Source organism: Ochotona princeps, chromosome 9, assembly GCF_030435755.1.
Source record: "Ochotona princeps isolate mOchPri1 chromosome 9, mOchPri1.hap1, whole genome shotgun sequence".
Taxonomy (NCBI): Eukaryota; Metazoa; Chordata; class Mammalia; order Lagomorpha; family Ochotonidae; genus Ochotona; species Ochotona princeps.
In genome coordinates this window covers 67,011,514-67,024,725 of record NC_080840.1, presented here as the reverse complement: position 1 = coordinate 67,024,725, position 13,212 = coordinate 67,011,514, and positions in this window count along the sequence as shown.

The window sequence follows — 13,212 nt, the reverse complement described above, 5'->3', positions numbered from 1 at the left end:
TTCCTGGTATTACTAGACCAGGATTATCAATGTTGCTTAACATATCATAAGTTAGAAGAATCATGATGATGGATTAGAGTAAGGACATATTTAAACAGACAATCATTAGCTAGGGTTAAGCAGACAGATCACATTCCAGAAAACAGAAGAGGACAGACCAATGGCAAAGGGGTGCCTGGAGACAGTCAGACACACAAAAGTAGCAGAGACAATGGTGTGGCATTGCAGTGACCAGACAACCCTGTGGCAGTCAGTGAGTAGCAGTCTGAGCTCCACTGTTGGCTGAAGCTCCACAAGCAGCCAGATGGAAAGGAAAGTTCACAGGTTGCTCAGGAGGTAAAACCAGGCAAAAGGCTGCTCGTCATGCCTATCAGTTTGATTTGACCAGTAGCAGAGAGAGCAGCAGATCCCAAACAAGCATGCCGCAACAGGGTGAATCTCACAGCCCGTACTCTCATCAGAGCGGCATTAGGCTCCATTTTGTGTAGGAAGGCAAAATTCTTAGGATAGAACTGCACATGTACTAAGTGTGGAGCAAACTCATTTATGGCTCAATACATTGCACTGATGTGGCATCCCACAAGTTCCATCCAAAATAGGTTGAGGTAGGCCCCAGATTTGATGGCCAGCAGATCCAGAACTCTACCAGGTGCACATCAAGTGCTATTTTGCATGGTGTGGCAAAGTCTGTGTGCATGTGCTGAGCTGAGATCAGCACCACCAACAATCTAGTTGTTTAGAACACCTTGTGTCTCCCTAATCCAGGGAACAGCTTGAACTGAAACTGGGAAAAAGGTTGTGCAGACAATGGTGCAGCCACAGCATGACATTACAGGAGGTGAAGAGTGGGGAGCCAAGAACTGAGGCTACAGACACCATAGTGGAATTCTAATCAAAGAACCCAGACCTGAAACTCATTGGAGAGAGTGGCACAAGGGACCGCAAATGAAGAGCTGTGTACCAACCACAATAAGTAAAATCGACTTGTAGATCTGTGGGTGACACATCTTAGAAACCTGCCCCAAGGAGAAGAATGTGATAATTAAATGTACGATGACCAAGAACAAAAGAAGAGACAGAAGCAAAATGATATTACTGAAGACTCCCCTGCAAAGGGGTAAAAACCTTTGCCAACCTCAGAGTTAACTGAGGAATATCTTGAGAAAATGGGGGATATGGAATTCAGAAAGCTCATTATAAAGCTTCTTATCAACAATGAGAAACACATATAGGGGTTCAAGAAATTTAAGGAATATGTCACACAGGAAATAGCTACAATGAAGCAAAATCAAGCCAAATCATTGGAAATCAAAAACATTGTAGAACAAATTAAAATTTCAGTGGAAATTCTCAATAAAGAGGTAGAAGATAGACTCTCAGAATTGGCAGATATTTCTTGTCTAACTGGGGTAACAATCAAAAAGCTGGAAGTGTCGCTGGGTCAAGCTAAAACATGTATTCAAAAATTAAGAGACACTATTAAAAGGCTCAATATAAGAGTTATGAGAGTTGCAGAAGATATAGGAAGAGAAGATGGGTTTAAAGTTGTATTCGATGAAAGAATAAATGAAAATTTCCCTAATCTGGAGAAAAAATTGTAAAACAGAATACAAGAGGGGCACAGAACTCCCAACAGAATTTACCAAAAGCAATCTTTACCACAACACATGATAATCAAGCTCTCTTTAGTTGAGCATAAGGAGAAGATTTTAAATGTGCAAGAGAAAAAAAAATCAATTGACATAGAGAGGAATGTCAATGTGATTCACAGCTGAACTCTCACAGCAAACTCTACAGGCCAGGAAAAAAAAACAAACAAACAAAAGGATGGCATATTTCATACGCTAAAGGAAAAAAAAGTTGTAAGCCCAGAATAATGTACCCAGCAAAGTTTTCCTTTGTCTTTGAAAATGAAATAAAATTCTTCCACAATAAAGAAAGAATACATGTCTTACAGACCTGCACTACAAATTATACTTTAAGATGTTCTCTTGACAGAGAAGAGGAATAGCACCCACCAAAACCAAAGGCAAATGTAAAGAACATTACAATAAAATAACAACAAAAGATTAAATTAAACAATGACCAACAACACATTGCTAAAATGACAGGACCAAATTACCACCCATTCATATTAACAATGCATGTAAATGGTTTAAACCCATCAATAAAAACTCAGATTAGTAAACTGGTTTTAAAAAAACAAAACCTATCTATCTGTTGCCTACAGGAGACACATCACCAACAAAGATGAGCAGAAACTATAGCCCATATTTTTTGATGTTTTTGTTTTTATTTTCATTTCTTGAAAATAGTTTTTATACTCATACTAAAATTTTCACAGACTCACAGATTATACAAAAGTATCATTTTCTTCAAGAAGGTTCTTGATTTTTATTTTCATTTCTTCAGTGATATATTAGTCATTCAGAAGCATGTTATTTAATTTCATAGCATTGTAAATGTCTAGTTTTTTTCCTGTTGTTGATTTTATTTTCTGGCTTTTCATTCAAGGAGATGTATAGTAACTGTAATGTAAACTACCACATTCAGATGTGAGGATATAATGCAATATGCATTTGTACTTCCAAATCAAAGATAGACTCCCAATGAAACTGTTTACTATATCTTGACGACAGGATGCTGGACTCTCTGATATTGTCAATGCCTGCAATGATGGACTTATAACTTTAAGAAGAACTAAACTATTGTAATGACATATTGGAAATTAGTGTACGGTTGCAGTGGTTTTGGAGGGAGCCAGGGAAATTCCAGAAACTATGGAACTTTATCATAAAATGATGATGATGATGATAATAGTAATAATAACAATCTGAAAAAGTTAATAAAATCTTGATTTTAAAAGATAGCTTAGATTTCCTTGTTTCCTTTTTTCATGTTTACATGACCATACTTTCTTAAAACAAGTTAGGCTAAATATAAATTAATTTTTTAGAAAATAAGTTTTAGAATCATTTGAATATGTTAAATTTATTTTATCTCTCCCACTGCTTATAGATTTGGCATTATTTTCACTTTGCAATTATTAAAATGAATACTTCTATGAAAATTCTTCTAATATCTTTAGTAAGTGCATCAGTACATTAATATTAAGTACTTGCTTAGCTGTGGAACTGCTTAGGCACAGATAATTCATTTCTTTGCATAGTTGGTGGTATGAATTAAGAAACACTGATTTCTGTATACACATGCAGTTGACTAAACATGGTTAACAAAACATGCATGCTTTAGCGAATATACTTCAGTCTTGTCTTTGCCCTAGATCAAATGACCACATTCTTGCTGCTGTGTTTCAAGGCTTCATTTGCTTTTGTTATTTCTTATGTGATTGTGTTACTTAGTTTTAGTGGATTCAGGATTTTCACTAGTTCTTACATCAGCATTTGTAGTAAGCATTGATGAAATTACTCAACAGAGCTTGTTAACAATTTTATTTCAAACATCCTAAAATGTGCACATCTTCCTGGAAAACACCATTTAAACAAAAAAAATGAAATAGCCTGCTAATCTTTTTTTATCTCTACACCTCTTTTCCACCCAAACACACATTGGTTGAAGATCGCAGTCTCTTTGTAAGACTGGATTGACGTACAAAATGACTCTGAAATGATTGATGTCTGTTACCAAATTGCTGGAACATTTTATCAGGATTCTTAATTGCTTCATAGAAAGGGTAACAGACTGTATCAACTCTCAAATACTGTCAACGCATCACCCTTTGGAATAGTTTGCTTTTTTACAGGTATTTTTCAGCAAGTTTCTACAAATGCTCAATTCTAGACTCCTGGATAGAAATGATACACTATGTGCTGACATTGAAGATAGGCTGTCTGCTTCCCTCACTTTATTCTGACTTCCACCTTCTGCTCAAACATATAAAATGAGATTTAAAAAGACAGATTGCTTTTCCCTTTTCTAGGAGTCACTGCAAAACTCAGCAAAACAGGTAAAAATGACACTTAAGGATTGCAAATTATCTGTATGTTGAAAAATCTACTATTTCATCAAAGAGAAAATAATAATTTGGTTATTTGGAGTATAAATAATTATTCAGAGGAAAATATTTTGTCTAATTTAGTTTCCATTTCAGGATCTTGTCAATAAAAGATATTATAATGTGAAATTAAAATAAATCAGAGGAAATGGATGAAAATGATTTATGAATATATCAAACTTACCTCTACAATGAAAACTTTCCTGCTGTAGAATACTGTTTTAAAAGGGTATTGAGGGCCCGGCAGCGTGGCTTAGCGGCTAAAGTCCTCGCCTTGAAAGCCCCGGGATCCCATATGGTCTCCGGTTCTAATCCTGGCAGCTCCACTTCCCATCCAGCTCCCTGCTTGTGGCCTGGGAAAGCAGTCGAGGACGGCCCAAAGCTTTGGGACCCTGCACCCGCGTGGGAGACCCGGAAGAGGTTCCTGGTTCCCCGCATCGGATCGGCGCAGCACCGGCCCATTGCGGCTCACTTGAAACATCGGATGGAAGATCTTTCTCTCTGTCTCTCCTCCTCTCTGTATATCCGGCTTTCCAATAATAATAAATCTTTAAAAAAAAAAAGGGTATTGAAAAATTTTTCTTCATCTGTTCACTTATTTTAAACACAACATCAAATTTTGTGGAGTAATTATATTCTCTACACCTCTCAAAAATGAGGAAACATCATATTAAATGAAGTAATTAATTAGCCTTCAATTTTATTTGAAACTTCTTATAGCAAAATAATTTTAAAAATTGACATCTTTTAAAATATCCAGTCCATCTATTCCATAATCCAGAAAAAACTCTTGGTATGCATGATACTAGTGTGATTTTTACAATAGAACTGGTGCAAGAATGTTAATCATTCTTATAATCTCCAAACTTGTTCCCAGGGTCTTGCATCTAAAACCACCTGGACACGTGACAGTGTTCTATTTTTTACATACAAAAACTTGGATCCTGACGATGCATAAACAGTAGTTAAACACATAAGCCAACCATGCATGCCACATTTCAGGACCTATCCTTTGCGTGTCTTAGAATTTCCATGTCATTGAGCTTACCAAGCAATTGGCTGGTGATTAAAGATCAATGATTTATGGTTGCAAGTGAGGTTCATTTGCTGCTTACTGAAATATCTTTGTCAGAAACTTTGCGATTTTTGTAGAATCCAGTCATAGAGGCAATTTTTTCTTAAACCGATATTATAATCAATTTAAAACTTAAGTTTAAAGGTGCTACAAATAGCACATTGCATTTAATAGATAAGTATTACAGAGCATTCCTCTTTTCCTATACTATCTATGGTCATCCAATATACATTGTATGATATTAAGTATAATTACTACACTTCACATAATGGAAAATAGCAGGCAGTAAGGACATTTTGTCATCATTTCTGTAATTCATCTATTCTCTGATTGGTCACAGCCCATGCACAAAGCAAGGGACATGATGGATGAAAAAGGAAAACAATGGAGTCACAGAAAGTGCCTTGTATGTTTGGGTAATCCATTTATTAGTTTCTACTGGTATTCAGATTTTTCAGAATGTGTTAATTCCCTTGAGAAGCCAGGTGTTTGGAAGAATTACTCCCCTAAGTATAAGAATCACCAGCAGTTGGCATTATGGTTGTGAGTAATTCGTGTTGTGAATCGTAAGTTTCTTAAGTGCTTTGTTCTTAGAGGCATCGGAATCTGCAAATTTATTCATATACTTTTAACACACACTTTCCTTTATAAATGTAGTAAAGTATAACTGAATATATAGCTGACCCCTTCATAACCTTAATGGTTCTATAAATACAGAACTAAAGTAATTTATAAAGCTGTTAAAATTAATTCTACCATTAAAATAAACTCCTCAGTACATTACATTATTATCTTAGTAACCTAACTATGAACTTCTTTGAGTCAGCAAAGTGAATCAATGGTGATGAATGGGGCTTGCTGCTGAGCAGAGCAGGGATTAAATGCTTGCCTAGTCAGGAAGGTGCTTTCCTCCAAAGTGAGCAGGTTTGTCTTCGCTTGGTGATCATCCCTATGCTATGGTCCTCTTTTATGAGGTTCTTTGATGGGAAGATAGGCCCCGTCAGACACATATTTGGCAAAATTTTCGCTCCTAGTAAATTCTTAAATTTTTTTCATATTAATTTAGAATCATCATTACATGTTGGGCAGAAGCTTTATAATGGTTTTTTTTAAAGACGTTTCTGGGGGAGTTCATCTGATTGGATTTTCTGCAAGATGCAGGTATTTGCTGTATCCTCAAAAAACACAGTAGTCAATTTTAAACTTTCCTTAGCTTTACCACACTTACGAACCATTTTGTAAAGGGCCTTGCCAAGAAGTGGCAAGAATTGTTTTCATCTCTATGCAGCACATAATAAATATAAAAATAGCTTAGATAAAATTCAACACCAAATCAGAATTTGTGCCAAGATGTTCCTTTTCTGAAGAGTATCTATAACCTTTTGAAACTTCATTGTTTTTTCTATTGTTTCTGCTCCAACTCTATCAGGCAGTTTTTCTTTTCTCTTTTCTGAGTCTCATTTCACACAGTGAAAAAAAACAATAGCGCCTCTCTGGAGACAGCAAAGAGGAATCTGCCAGGGAATACATTGTGCAGAGAGATGCAAATGCGTTCACTAAATGACTCACTCCCAATCCAGACTCACAGTGCTATTATCCAAATATCCGCTTTGGCAAAATAATCAATAATTATATGACCTGGACCTGCATGGTTATCGTCCAATTGTTGAAAACATAAACACAAAATATCAAAATCACAGGCATGCTGTGCACTGTGTAATAGTAATTGAAAGCTATTCCAGAAGAAAAGAGAAAAACGTGCAAAGAATGCAGGGAGAAAAGCGAAAGAGCATGGTGTTTTCATAGCAGTGGGAATCCGTTAGGCTGCTACATTTAACTGCTCCAGACACTTGTATGTTAAGAACCAATAAAGGAAAAAGTGAGCAATAGTGATCTGTTGTCCAGATTAACATTCGCTGCTAACAACTGTACAATTAACTGTGGCCATTCATATTCAGGCTAACAATTTGGGTAGGAAAAAACTGAGAAACAAGAAGCAAAAATATTTAAGCAAGTGAGAAAATAAAAATAGGCAAATGTTTTAGAAGGAATTCCAGTAATTCCTTCTACACATATACGATTATATATATAGACACTTTCTTACAAATACTCCTGTGCTTTGACCCAAAATGTATGTCTAAAAGACTTTTTTTAAGAATTAATAATGTGTGTTCTAAACTATTTTATTAATTATACAATTTTGACCTTTGAATATCACAAATATTCATACAATATAAATGTCAAGTTTTATTTTAGTGATGTTGCATATTTTAGTGATATTGTTGCATAATATATGGTAACATGAGAAAAAGCATAATTAAAGAAATTATTAATTATATGCTATGTGATTCTTTCCTGTAAGCATGAATTGAAAGTCCAAAGCATTAATTATTAACTATGAAATTCCTTTATGAAATTGGAGGAAAACGAAATCAAATTTACACCAAAATAAATATTTTAAAATTCCATTTCTGTAAAGCTTTTGAAGTACTCATGTATTGTTAATTACCACCACTCTCATCATTTGTCAAGTTGAATCCTTAGAAAGATGCTTTAGAATTTGCAGCCCATTGACCAGGAGTGGAGGAGGAAGATAATGAGAGACTGGGGTAAGCGCCTTTAAATAGGCATGCATCTACCCAGAGCACTCAAACATGTATGCACGTGTGGTGTTGAGGAAAATTCCATATGCTAATGAGAGAAAAAATGTGGCTCATAACAGTTTTATCCCAAGAGGAAAAAGGAAAAAAGAGCTTGGACAGAACAAAACTGTGGAAAGATGAACAAGAGGACTGAGAGGAAGGTCCAAAGTTCTCTGATTTTGGACTTCTCTTTTCTGTAGCCGTAGGAAAACGCTGCACCTGAGCAGATGACCTAGTCTGATTTTCAACAATCCACTGCCTTTATATGTGTATGGATACTGGTAGATTCCTGGATGATGTTACTGCTCGTTTGTGTGGTCTCTAAACTTACATATAGAATGGAAGATCTTAAAACTTTTAATCTTCTAATGTGCAAGATGCAGCTAAAGAAAATGATGCTAATTGATCTCAGTATAAGATTAAACTAAGGTGCTTAACCAACTCCTAAAAAGTTAGATTTTTCTGTATTAGTTTTCTGCTTATGAATTAAATATGTTCTGTATTCTTACAAAACTTTATGCACTTAGAAATAAATGATTGAGAAATTCGGCACAGGTAGGTATAGCTGAGCACACTTAATCCTTGGGGGAGGGAAGCCCAGGAGGCCTCCAGGACCACCCCATCCTGAAGGTTAGGTTTTTTTGACCTGCACAGGTGCTTGTAGCCAGTGGCCCAGGTGCCAAAGGTGTTGGGTGAAGTCCCTTGGGCTGCCTTGGGGCGCACCCACACGGTTAGAGGGTCTTGATGTACAGGGGTATGAAAGGATTGCAGAGCTGGCAGTGGGAAATGACCTGTGGTTTTTAAGCCCAGGTTAGGAATTACTGCTGAGGGTCTTCCATAGACAAGTTCACAGCATGTGTATTTTAGTAGGGGACTGAAATCAAAGTGGTTTGGAGGGGAAGAAGAAGAGTGAGAGATGAGATTCTGATAGCAGAATCTGTGGAGGCAACGTGGGCCCACCCCTGAGGAACTGCGATCTCTGCTGGCTTGCCCAAGAAGTGCAGATGGGGCCAGGCCTCGCTGGGGAGCTAAGGAGTTGGGGTTCCCACAGGTGAGAATGAGAGTAGGATTGAGGGCAGCAGGCATGGCTGTACATGGCTACAGCCTGCACCAGCGCAGGTGTGTCTTGGGGCTGTGGAGCAACAGATTGGGTTTGACTACAGCCACCACTCGTACTCCTCAGAGCAAGTTTGGGTGTAGAACAGGATGGACTATGTCTTACTTCCCACTGAACTATGTGAAAGCTGTGTTTGGGTGTGGAACAGGTAGTGCTGGTTTGCAACAACCAACAGGAACCAGAATGTATATAGCCGGTTGAGCAAGGCTACTGTTCTTGTTAGGACAAGAGGTGGACAAAGTTAACCTAAGCCAACAACCCGCTGGTGTGTGTGAGAACTGACCCTGCGGGGAGACTTGATGGAGGAGTTTGAGAAATTCCTTCTTTGGGATGCAGCCCTTGCAGATGAGCTCAAGTAGCAATGCAAGAAGCAGCCCAGACCATGCCAGGTTACAGTACCCTCCAACATACATGTGGGTTAGGTCTGGGGACAGACCAGTCTGGGCCAGCACATAACACCCGCTGGCATATCTGAGAACCAGGGCAAGGGGCAGGGGGAGCCAGATCGGACCATAACACCAGGCAGTTCACATAAAGACTAGGACAGCAGCAATCAGGCTAGGCTGGGATAAGCTGCAGCACCTACCAGCCGGAGCTGGAACAGGGGGCAGACTAGACTAGGTCAGGCTGCACAGTAAGACTGTGGACGCTGAGGTGAGTGGAGTCACGCCAGCCTGAGCCCAGTGGGGGCCAGGTACATGAGTGTCAGGGATGGGGGATCTGACAGGGTTCAGGTACCTTGGCTCAGGTCATGGGGCCCACCTCGGTAGTAGGGGATGGGTTCCCGAGCCCCAGGGACAGGAGAACTGGTGTGGTGTGGGTCGATTGGTTCAGATCCTGGGGCCTGCCTTTTAGATGGGTATTGGTTTGGTAAACTCCTGGGTTGAGGAATCTGGCTGGGGCTTGTGTCTCCTGGCCCGGGACCCAGGGCCCGTTTGGTGAGCCCCAGGGGTGGGGGTTCGGCAGGGCTTGCATCTCCTGTCCTGGGCACTGCGGTCCACCTACTACTAGGTGGATGTCAGATTTGTGAGGCCCGGGGTGGAGGATCTGGACACATGGCCCAAGCACTAGGACTCACTTGAAAGAATATGCCCTACTTAATGGAAAAGGTGGAACATTGGACACAGGCCTGTTGTAAAAGGAAAATACGGCAAGCAGCACATTTGGTGCTGTAGCAGAAGAACAGAATTAACTGGACAATTACTCCAAACAAATGATGACAGAAAAAAATCTTGGTGAATGGAACAAATGGACATCAGGAAGGTGACATTGGGAGGTGACATCATCCTTGGTGGAATCAGTAGCATTTCAGAACTATCCAAACCACTTGGACAGAACGTTCTGAATATGTACACATTGAGACTCTGGGTTGATACGAGGTGGTGGTTCCTCATCCCTGGGTACTGGGACATGTGGGAAGTTGTGAGTGGTTTTTCTCTTTGTCTCTCCCCTTGCCCCAAGAACAAGAAGAAGAAATCGCAAATTTGGAAGCAATGAGTTCACCCAGTTTTCCATAAACCATGATCCTTTCCACCCTGATCAGTCATGTACTCATTATTTAAAAAAAGAAAGATGCAATTGAATTAAGGGTTAATAGCAAATATGAGGTAAACTATGTTTTTTAATTGACACTTTATATTCATTTTTATTATAAAATATGGAACATGAAAATCCTTCTTGAAGAAGTGGATTGCAAGAAAAATAAAGCTGAGAAGGAAACGTATAAAAAAAGAAGTGGATGAAATAGTTTGTAATTAACCCATTCTAATCTTGCCACTCAATCTAACACACGGAATCCATGAGAAAGTAGCATAGCTGGCAATGCAGATGACCTGATTTACCGAACTCCTGTCCTGCTTCACAGCCCAGTTTTCCTTTATTAGATGGAGTCTCCTAAAACATTTAGAACAAATTCATTTATTTAGAATGTGGCATAGAAACAGGACCACGTTCAGGACCATCTCAACTTTAGCAGTACTTTTTTTTTTTTTTCCTGACGTTGTTTTCTTAACCCATGATCTGCTGTCAAAGAGCAAGATCTGATTTTAATTGTGAGATTCTGGGTTAGAGAAAGCTTCATGCTTTTTCTGAGCCACGATTGTCTCTTTTGATGCACCAAAGATTGGCTCAGAGATAAGGATTCTAGACAATTGGGATACTGCTCCAAATTTCCAGCGTAGGGTAAGTGAGTTTTCCATTTAATGTCTGAGTATTTTCTTCCTAGTACTGTATTATTTACTCAATGGATTCTATGACCCAAAATTTAAATACAAAGCTAAAACAAAAGTAGCGTTCTAATAATAACACTCTAGTTAATAACCTTAATCACAGTGGGTGAAGAATTTATTAGAGGAAGTACTCTCAGATTAGACTCTTACATAGATCAAAAATGTTTATTTGTACAGATAGTGTACAGTTTTGTATTTTCGAGTCTCCATAACAAGTATGTATAAACTAAGTTAAAACAAATTTCACAATTTTGGTAGTACAAGATTCATTCCTAATAATTAGGAAAAGCTCACAAACCAGAATGCCAAGATTTTCTCTTCTTGGCTAATCGGTTGTTCTACTCCCTACATTTTGGCACAATATAGATTCTTTTATACTCCAATTTTATGTTTTCTTCCACATAGACTGGTGTAACTGTTTTGCAGATGGCACATTACCTAACAAAAAGTGATAATCAGGACAAAAATACTTTTCTTTCTATGCTGAGCTCCCTGTTCCACTTACTTTCCCAGAATCCTCGATGCTAAAATAATAACATTCAACCTAGTGATTTTTCCTCTAGACACTGACATCACGCTTTACCCACACTCACTCCTAGAATGATATTCTGAAGGAGGATCAGATTACGTCAACTGTAGCACTCACTTCATGCATTGTAAAATCTAAGCATTGCGTGGCTCTTTCACTTTCCATACGCGATTACTCTAAAATGTGTGGAAAACGGAATTAAAAGAGAAGTTTATTCGAATTAAAACTTAAAATTATTTTATTTGAAATAGGGAGTAAAAGAGAAGGAAAAGGAAGAGAGGGAGGTGATTTCTATTCACTAATCTGATTAACAAATGCCACTAGCCAAGGCTGGAGGTAACACTGATAACTAAAGCAAGATACAACCAAATCAGCTCCTTGATTTAGGTATCCAGGTGGATGGCAGTGACCCAGGTATAGCTGTTGCTTGCTGCCTCCCAGTGAGTGCATTATCAGAAAGATTAACTGCAAATGGGGCCAAGCTTCTAGCCTTGCTCTGTGACTGAGATATGCTTGTCTTGCAGCACAGCTTAGCCCCCGTTTCAGAAGTCCCCACTGCAGGGCTTTTGGCCATACTCTTTCATGTATTGACTAGTTTTCCTGAAAATTTCCAGGGTATTTCCTTCACGTCCTTCAAATATGTTTTCAGTACTGAGATCATGTTTTTTCAGTTAATTTAAAATTTCAAATTCCACTCCTATGTTGTTTCCCAATTTTCTACCTTACTATTTTATATAGTAATTATCAAATTGTAGCACTCTTTCTTCGCATGTAGATATAGATACAAATCGTGATATAAATGTATATTTTTAGGCATTTTTTTGTTTGAGCATGATATGTCAACGATGAATATCAACTGCTTTGATCTGGGTAGTATATTGAATGTTGGATGGCCACCCAAAGAACAGATGCTAGAAGTTTGGTCTCCAAAATCTTGTGTTAATATCACTAAGTGGGTGGAAACTTGACCTAATTGTGCTGTTGAGAGGTGACTGGATTATGTTGGAACATTAGGGTGGCCCCTGGAACTAAATGCTGGTAATTTTATAGGAGATCATGTAAGAATAAACATCAGCATATTCCTCTTGCTCCATGACATCTCATAGCTATTAGCAAGTAATCCACATCCAAAGTCCAAATCAGTGAGACACATTTAATTGTAGAAATGAATCTCCAAAGTAAGTGCCTTCCTGTTATAAAGCTAAACTTCCTCAGATATTTCATTATTTTGATGAACGTCTGACTCATCTACCAAACTGCACATCCTCTCAGGTTAGGGAATCAGCCATATAAAGATCCGTGACAGCACTTAGTCTGGCCCTGCAGCTACATGTAGGTAGGATTAGAAATTTAGTACGTCTGAGCAGGTTAATTTTTAAGCTGATAATTCTATGTGGTCAATAAATGATGTTACAAATAACCAAATGGCCCATGGCAGAACAAAGGTTCCATGGCTTGGAATGGATGTACCTATTAAACAACATCTCAGTGTGACCTTGGAAAGCTGGGTAATTTTTCTGAAAACTCAAATACCTAGAAGATTAATTGATATTGTTTCAACTAAGTAAGTCTACACATATTTATTATTTAAGTGAATATTATTATG